This window comes from Xenopus laevis, chromosome 3S (genome assembly GCF_017654675.1).
Source record: "Xenopus laevis strain J_2021 chromosome 3S, Xenopus_laevis_v10.1, whole genome shotgun sequence".
Taxonomy (NCBI): domain Eukaryota; kingdom Metazoa; phylum Chordata; class Amphibia; order Anura; family Pipidae; genus Xenopus; species Xenopus laevis.
Window position 1 is genome coordinate 93654183 of NC_054376.1, and position 15030 is coordinate 93669212.

At 37.4% G+C, this 15030-nt stretch overlaps 1 pseudogene; it reads right to left on the bottom strand.

Moving 5' to 3' along the window:
• The window catches only part of LOC108712377, an 87647-nt pseudogene that overhangs the window by 34402 nt on the left and 38215 nt on the right, over nucleotides 1-15030 (bottom strand).

Consider the following 15030-nt stretch of genomic DNA (forward strand, 5'->3'; position numbering starts at 1 on the left):
TGGAAAATGCATTTACATGATTTAATAATCTAAATCTAAATTTACACTTATGCAGTGATTAGCTTTGAATATATAGATATAAAACAAATCTATACTGAACACAGTGGTACACAAATAGTATAAGAATATACTGAACAAGCATGTTCTCTAGAGAAATACAATAAATTTCATTAAAATGCAATAATATACAATTTTTTCTGATTTTATCACAACCAAATAAAAAATATTATTTGACATTTTACAATCTAATGTTCTTATGTTGCATACCTCCCAACCATCCTGATTGGATAGACAGTCCTGGCACGAAAAGGAGAAGGTATAATGTGAGGAGGAAGGAGTTAAAGCGGGTTATGTTCATGTGGTGTCAGGATCAGATTGGAATATAGTCCTGAACATACATTTTTTCCAGATGTAAATTTTGAAAGGAGTGATATTGTGCATTTTACTAATTGATCCTTTCATTTTCTATCTTTAGACAATATCATTTATATATTAAATATAATTTTCAGTACAATTTTCCCCTCCCCTCCTCAAGTAAAAGCTAAATTATTTGAGCTTGTGGGTACAAAGACAATATTTTAGAAGATAAAAGCAAGGTCAGTTCTGCATAATTTGAAACCATATATTCACCAAAATATGTGGCACAGAGACCCCACAATGTTATTAGTACAGATAACTGTTGTTTGCCTCTGTATACAATACACCCTAGCACAAATATATGAAAAAGCAGCATTTCACAGAATTCAAGTGTAATTGTCAGCCACCGTAAAAAAGCATTCATCGCTTGTGAACAATTTAACAGTGTTGATGGTAATTTGCATCTTCATTGGTAAATTGGATACAAAATTGTATTTTTGTGTTTGCCTCAATGTATATGGGAACCAAATCACTGCAGGCAAGTGCTTATTCCAGGGCTCCCTTGCATATGTGCACCCAGGAATCAAATTCACCAAATAAGCTTTCAATTGTCATTTTTGTTCAAGGCACTAATATAGAATAGCATGTGTGTATTGATGCTATTTTGTCCCTTCACAAACAACTAATGGATAGATGCAGGTTTGCTATTTGCAATGTACATTGTTTTAGTAAATAACTATATGGTAACTCCCCACAAAACTGTGTATTTTTAGAAATTGCAGATTCAGAAGACTTTAAATATGTCATTCAACTATAAATAATAAAACCATGCATTGTTGCCAAGGCTCTACAAAGTTTCCAAACACCATCTCTCAGAAGCTCTAGGACAGAAGTACATGCATTTACCATCAGCAAGTATATGCAAGTAATAATAAAAATAACTAAAATGTGAGTATGTGCATATATGAGCACCTAGCCTTTTCTTAAGGGATAAGCAGCTGGAGAGCTCTTGAAATGAAATGTAGGGTAGAAAGTAGGGGTAAATTTAAATGTTCCAAGCAGCATGCACATGTTTTAAAAATCTCAACTGTTTCTTCATCTGGGATGATTGCATTACAATAGTGACAAACCATTGCTTCTCTATGGGGTTCTGCAACATTGGCATGCATTTCACTTATTGTCAGAGCCATTATTGAAGCAAAAACCTAAAGGAGCTGCACCCTGTAAAATGTATGGTGCTGTGCATCTTGCACACAGTTTACAATGTGTGCTACTTTGATGTTCATTTATAACAGAAACATCTGAACCTCAAAAATTTGCCATCCCAAGTCACAAACGAATGTAACAAGTTGACTCCAGTGCCACTCAGCAAATGACTAACTGCGAAAAAGTATGACTGACCAGTAAGAAAATGTTAGGCTTAAAGAACACATGGATAAGAATAAAAAATAAAACTTCACTGTGAAAAAAGATTGATTAACATTTTCAACAACTTGGATGAACAATAGTCCTTTCAGGAAGTTCTACAAATTATCTTACTGACATGTTTTATTCTAACAGGGCCCATTCATTTGTCTTGTGGGGTGGAATCAGAAATGGAGCAGACCATTTAAGTGAGTCTGTACTGTATACAGTTTTATTAGAAGAGTCTGTAAATCTAACTGACCTTTAATTTGGGGCCTGTTTTATAAAAAATGACAAACATTACTGCAAGTGCATTATATGATTATCGTATAATTTAAAGGTGAAATCAGAGCCTGGTGCTTTCAGTCAATGGGATGATCAGGTGTGAGCGGGAGACCCTGTTTTATTTAAAGAAAATGAATCCAACAAAGCATGATCATACATACAAGACATTTGTGGATGTATATCATGGCTCAAACAAAGGAGGTGTTTTTGATGCCCATAAAGCTGAAAAAGGTTACAAGACTATCTCTAAGGAGTTTGGACGCCACCAATCAACAGTCAGATTCTATACAAATGGAGGAAATTAAAGTCTGTTGTTGCCCTACCCAGAAGTGGTTGCCCTAAGGATAACTCCAACTGTAAGGTGTTTAATAGTCTGAGAGGTTACAAAGGAACCTAATGTAACTTTCTAAGCAATTGAAGGCCTGTCTCACATTGGGAATGTTGATGTTCATGAGTCCACCACCGGGAGAAAACGGAACAGCCATGGTGTATATAGCAGAGTAGCAAGGAGAAAGCCACTGTTCTTCACCAAAAATATTGCTGACCATCTACAGTTTGCTAAAGATCATGTGGATAAATCAGAATGATAATGTTTTGTGGACAGATGAAACCAAAGTAGAACTTTTTGGCTTAAATGAGGAGTGTTACATTTAGAGACAGAAAAACACTGCATTTCAGCATAAGAACCTTATCCCATCTGTAAAACATGGTGGTGGGGGTATTCTGGGTTTGGGCCTGTTTTGCTGCATCTGGGCCTGGACAAGTTGCCATTATTGATGGAACAATGAATTCTGAATTATACTAGAGAATTCTAAAGGAAAATGTCAAGACATCTGTCCATGAACTGAATATCAAGATACTGTGGGTAATGCTGCAAGACAACAATCCAGAAAACACAAGTCTTTCTACCAAAGAATGGTTAAAGAAAAATAAAGTTAATGTTCTGGAATGGCCAAGTAAAAAGCCCTGAACTTAATCCAATTGAAATGCTGTGGAAAGACATAAAACGTGTGATTCATGTGAGGAAACCCATTAACAGCCAAGAGCTGAAGCTGTTCTGTGTGGAGGAATGGGCTAAAATTCCTCTGTGTCCATGTGCAGAACTGATCAACAGTTACCGCAGTTAATGGGGGTCACAAAAATAATGATTCACTTACTTTTGCCACGCACAGATCTGTTTTTTTCATAAATATTTGACCAAATAATAATAATTTTAATAATTGAATAATAATTTGGGTCTTCGTGTACCTTTAGGACTTGCTTGAAAATCAGATGATGTTTTAGGTCACATTTATATAAAAATATAGAAAATGTTAAAGGGTTCACAAAATTTCAAGCACCACTGTAGTTGTGAATGAATATAGCAAAGAACAGGTCTAGAAAGATCAGAGCCAGATAAGTATGAGTTTCATAGTGGGAATTCTTCAGAAGCAGTATGTGGCAATGCTGTTTATAAAACTGCCCCAGAGCAGATTCAATTCAGTGAGAAAAAGGTTTATCACCTGAAAAGTCATGGACAAGATCCATTTGAGATGCAAATCAATTCAGAAAAACACATGTCACAGTTTATCATGTGAAAACTCTATTGAAGTCTATTGGGGGAAAACTTGTTCATGAGTTTTCATGTGATGAATCGAAAGATAACTTTTCTCACTAGATTGAATCGGATCCAATGTTAAACATTACCAGTGTTACTGGCACTGTTAAACATGTTATTTAAAGGGAAACTGTTACCCTGGCATAAAAAGCTGTATAATAAAAGTATTTTTCAAATTAAATGTGAAACCACTTACAAACCGAGTCTTGAATATTTTGCTATCCCCCTCTATGCCTTAGATACAGCAATTTCCATTTTTTACTTCCTTGATGTCGCAGTCCTCCTCACATGCCCAACTATATGTCTATAACTGTATAGCCGGTAGATGGGCATCAGGTCCCCCAGTGTATATAGCCTGTACATGGCCATGTACAGGCTCCCACGCTACCTGCTACCTCTACCTGGTACCTCTGTCTCTCATGTGGTCATGCCAACAAGATGGGGGAAGGGCAAGCATCAGTCCTGGGTCAGGGGCCCATGAAGCCAAGGCCCATTGGGTTTTCACCCGGAACCCTGCCGCCCAGTCCAACATTGGGTCCCCCTTCTGGCACATGCATTAGACTTTGGAATGATACCTGCGTGTGTGTTTTAACGTTATAAAATATGAACCAGAATAATTTCTTAATAGGTGGTAAAAATACATATGAGGGAGAAGCCATTAGATGAATGGAGAATAATGTATTGCTCGCAGGAGCCACAACATTTTTGGGGCCCCGCCCACACCGCAGCTTCAGGACTTCAAGTTTGACTCCTTTCGTGACTTTGGCTCTTTGGGACTACGGCAGGTGCGACTCGGCAGTCAAGGGGGGCCTGGCTATTTCAAAATAGCCCGGGCCCGGTACAGTAGTACCCCCTGTGCCCCCCTGATGGCGGCCCTGATAGCTGGTCTGAATAATGAAGATCTTTTAACTACTGCTTCTCCATAGTTACACAACCTGTAAACTAATCAGTTTCCATACTAGACAAGGGAAATCTATTCTTAATATAAGTGCTTCTAAATATATGCTGAGCTGTACACAGAATAATATATGGTGTGGAACGTTCTGGAGGAACGTCATTTTGTTTCTACTATGTACTTTATTTACTGTATATGGCTGAAATGACAATAAAATCCACTTGACTTGACTTGCCCAACTAAGTTTACAATCCAAAAACAGGCTTTTTAATTCTCACCTGATTTCAGTATTTGCTCTTTCGTACTGACACAGCTGGCATTTTCTTTCAGTTTCATTGCACTGCTAAGCCTGATGTGGAGGCCATGGTATCACGTGTTTCTTTCTGAGATGGAGTATGTCATAGGAATCTCTTTATGGGGAAAAAAAACTTAATGAGCATTCAATTACACATAAGCTAAACAGATAAGCTGCTTTAAATATAGCACTTTTAAAGATGGCAGATAACTCCATGGTAATGCCTAATTTAATTTTACATTAAAGTTGGTAGTACACGAGTAATGTTTTAAAACACTACAAATCCTGTAATGTACTTTAAACTTCTCTCTTGTATGAGTGAGTCAATAAGACATGAAAAAATAGGGGTCAACTAAGATGTCCACTGGCAGGAGCATCAAGAGGCATAAGAGTGCAGCCCTTAGTGTTCAGGCACACAGTGCTTCTGGTACGGGACTGGTTGTGCTATATAACTTTCTCCAGACATGCAGTGAAAGGTGCAGAGCACAGTATTGGCTGGCACAAGCCCTGTCTTTGCTGACAAAAGGAAGGAAGGAAAGTATAGGGCACCATCATGGGCCAAGGTGCTCAGCATGGTTGTATGTCTCTGTGCTCCAAATAGAAAGGGGAGACCTGCAGCAATTCATCTATGCCAGGTGCAAAGTGCAAAAATAAGTGGTTGTTTATACTCATTTTTATGCAATTTGCACCCAGCTGTCCTACTGAGCCCTTATGAGAAAGGAAGAGAGACATTTAGTAGTCAGTAAAAAATAAATGGTGCAATGACAGTTTTAAGTTATAGGTGGCAAACTCTGATTTCAAAAGTATGCAGTATACATAAAAAAAGATACATTACTAGAAGCTATACTCCAGCAATTTCAGTAACACATGCATGTAAGGATGATTAAAACATAGATTGCAACTGATGGAAACTTGTCTTACCTATATGGGGCAAGTCCAAATAATGACATCTTGCATATGGTGGCTAGTGCTAGTTGCAAATTTATTTCGGGAATTTGCACCGCAAATGCAAAGGTGACTGTTCAGACGCCGGTGCCAAAGTTTTTTTCGGCACCGCCGACGGTTCCGTCGTTAACGGACGGCCCATTGACTTTAATGGGCACCGGCGTCAACTTTGAATTTGCCATTTTGCAGATTTTTCCCCAGTTTCCCTGTGAAATTTGAGAAATTCGCGACAAAGCAAAACGGGACAAATTCACCCATCACTAATGGTGGCACCTTAACAAGGTTTTGCAATGCATCTATGTCATCTATGTCAAAAAGTCGATATTTCTCCTAAAAATACTGCAGGTGAGCATTAGGGCATGGTCACACAGAGCATTGTCTCAACTGCTCTATTCTTGCAGTTTTTAATTATGCGGTTCTGCTCTAGTCAGCAGCTCCCTGTAGTTGCAATGATACACTGCTTCAACCTGTGTGTAGCAACATGGAGTCGCAATTGGCCCGAAAATGCCTGCTTTTGTGTTTTCAGGTTGATCTCTGATTTTGCTCCAATCGAAGACCTCATTTACAATATGGCATCTTGGTCCAATCATGTGCCTAGTTAAATGGCTCACACTCCAGAGTTTGATTACAGGTGGAATCTAAAAAATATTTTTTTTGCATCTTATTAGCAGAATCAACTGACTGATATGCATGTTGTCCATGGCATAAATTAGGCCTAAAATTGTGTGCAAAATAAAAATAATGAATCAGAAATATTTTTTGTGCAACATATCCTTGTTTGAAAGTTCAGCAATGCAGCAGAGCATGACTATGAACTATTTTTGCTCTGAAAATACTTGACACAGAGGTTTTTTAGTATTTGACAACACTACACAAATTACCAATTTTTCATCTGTTGTCAAAAATACAGCTGGTGTTTATCAGAACATTTGCCTAGATTTTTCCCCTATTCTCCTCTACTTTTGTGCATGTTTTTAATGTGGCTACTGTGAAACAAAGAGTTGAAATGATTCCAAAATAAAGATACCAAATTTCAAAAAATTGAAAAATAAGCAACAAGACGAATTGCAGCTGTGTAGTAAGTCAGTGGCATCTTAAAGAAGGTCAATGCAATCCCTAGATTAATCACCGAGGTGTAGAAAAGTACTGCCGATGATAAAAGATTATGACATGTCAGTGGCATGTTACCTTTGCTTGCTCTGGTCTGCTTGAATGATGATGTGTTTCAGGAAAGAACTGAGATGAGGCCAGTGTCCACTCCCTCTCTAAAGCACTCTTTATAAATGGGAAGCAAAACAAAAACCAAATGACAGTAATGGGTGGTTTCTGTTTAGCTCACAGTCCGCCAGATTTGTAAAGACTGTCATTTGCATACAGTATGATATGATGTGATTTCAAAATTGGTATTATTGTGAAATACAGCATAGCTGAATAGTTATTTTGTGACTTTCTAAATGATGCTGAAATAGTACACAGGGATTTACTGCCTCCTTCGTGTATTTAATTTTAGGTTGCATCGATACATGATTAGCACAGTAAGAATTACTTATTCTCTTGCATTGTTAGAGTGAAAATTTTGTGGCTGCTGTGCAAATTAGGTGGTGAATCAGATCAACAGCAATAAAGATTTCATATACCTCCATACCTATATATCAGAATACGTTGGCTCTGCAGCCTTATGGTTTATGCAGCCTTGCACATGCTCTATGTGCTACAGTACAAAGAGGTGCAGGAGGACATATTGCATTGGAGTGAGATATGCACAAATATGGGTCCCGTTATGGCTGAGCTCAGCGGGTCATTATAGCTGGCAGCAAGCCCAGACTGGCAATCTGTGGGTTCTGGCAAATGCCAGAGGGGCTGCTATAAGGTGCCATAGAAAGTCAGTATTTAGTGGGCTGGTGGGGGCTGCTTGGGCCTCTGTATGGGCTGATTTGGCCTCAGTGTACCTGAAATGTCAGGGCCTAATTTTATTCTCAGTCCAGACCTGGCTGGCAGGCGCTCCAGGCAAAAGCCTACCTGGTTGTGCTGCTGTTGCAAATATGATTGCTTCCCCACTGAAATAGTGGACTGAATAACTCTGCAGCTGGGTATAACTGCCATGTAAATATACAGTTATAAGACCTGTTATCCAGAATTCTCGGGACCTGGGGGTTTCCGGATAATGGATCTTTCCGTAATTTGGAACTCCATACCTTAAGTCTACTAGAAAATCATGTAAACATTAAAGAAACCCAATAGGCTTAACCAATAAGGATTAATTATATCTTAGTTTGGACACAAGATACTGTTTTATTATTACAGAGAAAAAGGAAATAATCTGAATTATTTGATTATAATGGTTATAATAAAGGGTTTTCTGTAATTCTGAGCTTTCTGGATAAAGGGGTTCTGGATAAAGGGTTTCCAGATAATGGATCCCATACCTGTACCTTAAAATCTCATAATATTTTCACTCCTTGATGCCAGAAATATATTTCACAGATCTTTCTATGCAGATATACAGCACTGTACCTGTTACATTCATAGGTTTCACATAGAAATACAATTAAATGGCCTATGAGTGTATATGTGTAAAATGCCCGACGCTTGTGTCTAGTAATTCAGATATCCATTGGTAGTAATTTGGATACCTTTCTCAGTCTGGCAAAACAAATTTAGAATGGAATTTATTAAACCTGAATTATAAAATCCGGCATCTCAGACCTGTCGAGGTTGTCTATAAGTCAATGGGAGAAGTCCCAAAGATTTTTTGATGTGCGCTGGGTTTCGTGCAATATCCAAAAGTTTTTGGGTTTTCAGGCAAAAAAGCATAAGAAATCTGAGTTTTTGGGTGAAAAATCAGAAAAAAATCTTGAAAATCTGATTTTTTTCCTGCAAAGCAAATTTTTTGGAAAATGTATTAATAAATAAGCGTAAAAAACTTGAGCAGATTTGATCAGAGTTTGCAGCAGAAAATGTTGAGATAAAATCGGACTTCGATAAATATCCCTTCTAATGCTGGTAAATATAATAATGTTCTCCATGAACCAGTGCTGCTTACTTCATCAAATGCAAATGTATCCAAATTAATTTCCTTCAAATCATCTTCCAGTTCATTTCTTTCAATAGCTGCTAAAACAGCAGCCAATTATTTTCTCAAGTAGAATCCAAACTGCCTGAAGAAACAGAGAACAGCAAAGGATGATCCACAGACATGATGGATCAACCCCAAATACAGATTCATAATGTTATCCCATTAGGAAGATAAAACACCACTGAGCTTGGTTTAATTTAGCTCAATGATCTGGTTTTTGAACTTTAAGTGACATCTAAAGCTACATGACAAATTAAATGCCTGCATGTGTCTAAAGCTAAGAATACCCAGGAGGGTCTCCCCAAGTAAGCCGAATGGAATTCTTCAACTCCCTCACTGCAAGCAGCCCAGGGTCAACTAATTAATAATTTGACTATTCCTTTAAGGCGTTGAGAGCCCAAGGGAAAAGAAGATACAAAGGGAAAGCAAAGTGTGTACTTCCAACCTTTAACTTTCTAATTAGTGGGATATAAACAACCAATTGTATAAAACTCCTAATGTCTGGATGTACATGCTATTTATAGCAAATTGGCATGCTATTCTTAGGCTCGGCTCTGTTGCACATATCTCTATAATAATGTAATACACTCAATGTATTTAATTGGTACCAGTTTTATATTATATGAAATTTTCCCATCCAAGCAACAGAAAAAGTCACTGCTGGTCACCCCTTTAGCATGAGAGTATTTTTTATGAATGCTTATTCTTCCAGGCACCAAGTTTAGGTTGCATGTATTTCTTTATTGATAAATAGTGATGGGCGAACTTCTCCAGTTTCGCTTCGCCCAAATTCGCGAAATGGCAAAAAATTCAGGAAAAATCTGAAAGTTCACAAAAAAATCGTGAAATTTGGCTGTGTAAGAAAAAAATCGTGATATTTAGAAGTTTTCACTCAAAAATCGTGAAATTTTAAGGTTTTCAGTAGAATAGCGTGAAATTTTAAGGATTTCACAAAAAAATCGTGAAATTTTAAGGTTTTCACAAAAAATCGTGAAAATCCGACATTTTCACGGAAAAAATCATGAAAATCGGAAATTGAAGCCAGTGAATTTTCAGCAGCGAAACGCGGAAATTCGCTGCAAATTCGTGCCAGGCGAATTTATTCGCCCATCACTATTGATATAGCCCTAATTATATACGCAGTGATGCACATCAATTTTCCAATACATTAAGAGGCTAATTAATCAAGCTGTGTAGAATAGCCTACACCAAAAACAAGGTGTAATAAGTGGAGTATAATAAATGGCATGATTTAACATCTTACGTTTCCTTCAGTCATCCATTACACAGAACTAGGCATAGTATTTTAAAATGTGTGTACAGGTATGGGCACTTAAAGATAGACATACACACACCTGGCTTCTCCTTTGTGATAGAATCTGGTACCTGCAGAGTTTTGGAGGAAGGCAACCCCACCATATATAAAATGTATAAAAGAACTCCAGCACCGGGGTAGAATTCTTAACAGGGATTTAACCTGTGTTTAATTTTGCCAAGCCAAACAACAAAGTTTGGCTTGGCACAATTAAATGTCTACCCATTCTACCCAATCTCTATATAGATATAGAGACCTTGGCTTGGGGCCTGGATTTTTTTCTGAATAAGGAATTGCTCTGTAATTTGGATAACTATAACTTCAATCTACCAAAAACATTTCAACATTAAATAAACCCAACAGGATTCTTTGCATATGATTTACCATCAAGTACAAGCTACTCTTTTTTTTTAAATTAGAATTATTTGCTTAAAATAAAGTCTAGCGGAGATGGCCTTCTGTAATTCTGAGCTTTCTGGATAGCGGGTCCTTGGATAAGGCATCTGTATTTTATTATTATATACCACCTTTTGACCTTGGGTGTAAAATCAATTTTAAAATTTAGAGAGAAGTCAATATCAGAGGATAGAGTGAATTACATGTACTGTTAGAGGAATCATAAAAAGAAAACAATTAGAGGGATTGGAATTCATGAATTTATTAGTGCAAATATTCCAAACCAGTGTGATGATCTGAAAGATGGAATGGATAAGATTGAAAAGTGTGAGGTTTTTGGTGAAGACCAGATCAAGGACTCCTTGGTGGCTTTTTCTGTCCACTGCTGGAGAAAGAATTTCAATGAAGAAAGTGTGAAGGGCAACACTGAGAGGGAACAGCTATGGACATGTCTCATTTAATAAATGTGTCAACTCTTTTTCACTTACTTGTGCCCCTTCAAGGGGGTTATTTACTAAAACCTGACTTTTTCTTACTTTCTCTCAGTAGTAAAAAAAAAATCAACCAAACTCCCAAACAAAAATTCCCTTAAAGGGATACTGTCATGGGAAAACATGTTTTTTTTCAAAATGCATCCATTAATAGTGCTGCCCCAGCAGACTTCTGCACAGATTTTTTTATATTTACTTTTGAAATCTGGCATGGGGCTAGACATATTGTCAGTTTCCCAGGTGCACCCAGTCATGTGACTTCAGTCATTCTTTACTGCTGCACTGCAAGTTGGAGTGATATCACTCCCCCTCCCTTCCATCCCCAGCAACCCATCATCAGAACAATGGGTCAGTAACCAGATAACAGCTCCCTTTTAGATATAAGAACAGCACTCTATAGTAAAAATCCCACTGCGACTCATTCAGTTACATTGAGTAGGAGAAACAATAGCCTGCCAGAAAGCAGTTCCATAGTGCAGCACTGGCTCTTTCTGCAAGCACATGACCAGGTAAAATGACCTGAGATAGCTGCCTACAAACCAGTGTTATAACTAAAAAGATACACTTGTTGGGTTTGGAATTCAATTTTATATGGTAGAAATCATGACAGAATCCCTGTAAATATCATGACAGAATCTCTGTAATTATTCTCGAAAAATTGATGAGACAAACTTGTGCCATAATTTGAATTGTGCAACCTTTTCTTTTTCTCACAAAATGCGTTAAGTCAATCTCACCCTGCCTGCTTTGTATTTTGGTGATTTCAAATGGATCAATAAAGCTTCTTCATGATTTTTACCAAGTTTGGCTGCATCCTCACATGTCATTTCAGCACTACTATCCCATGGTGTAAATCCTGTTCTTATGTGTTACTATTCAGTGTCCAGAGAGAATGATAGGAATTGGCTGTTTTGCTGCACTTCTCCTGGGTCCTCCATTTGGAAGCGTGTTTAGCACGTACCTCTGATAATTTTTCAATTTTGCTCGAATTATGTAACTTTTTTGAAAAACTCAAATTTGTCGAGTTTTGAGGGAAAACCAGTGTCAAACACAGAAAACAACTTGAAATGGTTAAAGGGACTTTTACATGAATTCAACAGGTTTTAGCTTGAGTATTTTGATTTGCATTTTTTCACTGCTTTGGGACATAATAAACCTATAAACATTTTGGAATTTTTTTTTCACAAAAAAAAGTTCAACCAGAGAAACTCAACCTTTAATAAACAGATCCCTTAAAGGACAAGGAAAGTCTAAAATAAAATAAGGCTAGAAATGCTGTATTTTGTATACTAAACATAAGCATGAACTTACTGAACCACAAAGCCTAATCAAACAAATGATTTATGCTTTCAAAGTTGGCCACAGGGGGCTGTCATCTTGTAACTTTATTAAACATCTTTGCCTGCCCCTGACCCTGCACATGCTCAGTGTGGTCTGGGCTGCTTAGGGATCGTCATAAACAAAGCTGCTTGAATTCTGTATGGCTGGGATGTAAGGCGGGGGCTCCCCCTGCTGTTCATAAGTATGAATGTTTCCCTGCTCAGCAGTTAGGGACCGTCTGACAATTTCTATCCACCGCAGTAAATGAAGGGAGAATTTCACTGCATACAGTCAGGTTTCTTATAAAAACGGTACACATTTTTTAATTAAAGTATATTGGAGATAGGTTTCTTTTTCATTAAAGAAAGTAAAAATTGGATTTTATTTGTTTGCCTTTCCTTGTCCTTTAAGTGTGTTGTGTGAACTTACCTGTATGCAAGTGGCAACTGTATGCTGAATATCTGCCATCTGGGGCTTTCCTTGTATTTTCCTATGCAAAGTGTTTTTTTTCCGTGTACAGTAAGAATGCCATGCTGTTTGTATCACTGAGGCAGCTTTGTGAAGTCTAGTATATTAACCGATCTCTCTGTGTACCACTTACCCCTGCCAATACTGCTGAATGACAATGGCAGCAGAACTGATCATAAAAAGAAGAAATATGAGCGAGCAATTTGTCACTTACAAATGGGAACACTTTCTATGAATGCCAGAGAATTCAGTGAGGCAGGTAATGCATGATAAAGCTATAGTGTACCTGAAAAAACATACCTTCAGCTAATATATTTGCTGCAGAACATTGTAACAGTGAACCATATTTGTACCATCATTTAAAATCGTACAGTACATAAATAATTTACTGATAAAGACTCTCTTAATTGTCTCTAATTTTATGGGATCTTTACTAACATCCTAAGTAACATATTGAGAAATATAACAAAGGATACTGGATACACATCCATCCTCCATAGGAGATTATGCCCTCTGTCTTTAATTCACCCATGGAGAACGCCTGTACTAATGGTAATTGATCTCTCCCATAGACCAGATCACCTGGAGGAAGTTTTGGTAACTATCCCATCCATGTCAGCGTCCACTGATAGTCCAAATATGATTTCATAATAGCAGCCCTCTATGTAGCATGTTGAGATTTGAGAAAATGAAATGCATTTGAGTTTCAGAACAGCATATGAAATTAAGCACCAATTAGAACTGACGACATCACTAAGCACTGTTTATAAGGATGTCATTTACAAGATATTCATGGCCTTTGTGTATTATAATAATAATTTGGACATAATTCCTCTTTACACACTGCAATGTTTCACATAATTGTTACATTTTGAGAAGTTACATTCTTATGAAAAAGTACTGGTCCCTTATCCATCCAAAATACTGTATGTTAAACTTACTGTTTATTGTTTTCTACACCTAAAGTGCCTTTTGAAGAATGTTGTCTTTCATTTCTGGCAGCCCTAATGACATTAAGATTCCCTGTGACCTTTGTATTCATGGTAACTTGTCCAACATTTCTTCCTACATCTACTCTTTGATGATCTGCAGAGGAGTTGCCAGCAAGGAGTGAGTTTGTTTAGAGATGATCAGTCTTGTTGAAGGATCCTGTTTATTATCACACGAACTTCTGACAAGGTGTCTGTGTTGATTCCAATCCAAGCCTCAATCTTCTCCCATGACAATCTCTGTGTCACCATACTCATGTTCAAACCTATACTCATTACTAACTTTCCACAGTTTCTTCATACAATCACAATAGATTTCCAAACCATCTAGAGATTAACATATTCTGTAACAGAGCAAACAGGAATACAAGTTACATAAATGTACTGAAACTCGCGAAAGGCAAAGACATATTAATTTATATAAAAGATTTCTTCCTTAACTTGACATTATTATTTGAGAAATAAAACAATTTTTAGTTCGAGTCGTTCGATTCGAAGTCGTAGTCGAAGGTCGAAGTAGCCAAAAAAAATACTTCAAAATTCAAAGTATTTTTTATTCTAATCCTTCACTCAAGCTAAGTAAATGTGCCCTAAACCTTATTGTGACCAAGGGTGTGAATACTTGAATGCACCAAATTTCTGGGTGTTATTTTGTTTAATTTATTCTTGTAACCCAATTCAAGAAAATATTGTATTTCTTGCACCAAGAAAATGTTAAGTATGCTACCCCTAGTGTTGCAACCTGTCTGGTTTTGACCAGGACAGCCTGGTTTTCGGAAGGGCTGTCCAGGTCCTGGTCACCCCTTCAACTATTTTAGGTGAATACTGATGCAAGGTGCCCCATTTTATTTCATATGTATAAAGGAAAGCTGAATGCCCAAGGTGAAATTAGTGGTCCATTGTAACTACCTACCTGTTGGATAACCTGGCTTCCTCCAACCTTTGCCACCCAAAGATCAGTCTCCTGGGACTTGTGGAGTTCATAAAAAAAAGGCCCTTTTTAGGGCCCTTCTATTTTATGCCAAATATGTAGTGATTATGAGCTGGATATGAATTGCAGAGACCAAGGTTGACCACTGTGTTAATCTGGTTACAAATCCCTCTCTTATATCAAACAGATGTATGAGGCTCAAGGTTGCCCCACCAAATTCAAAAAAATATAGACCCCTTGGCTACAATAAACCGGATGGACACAAT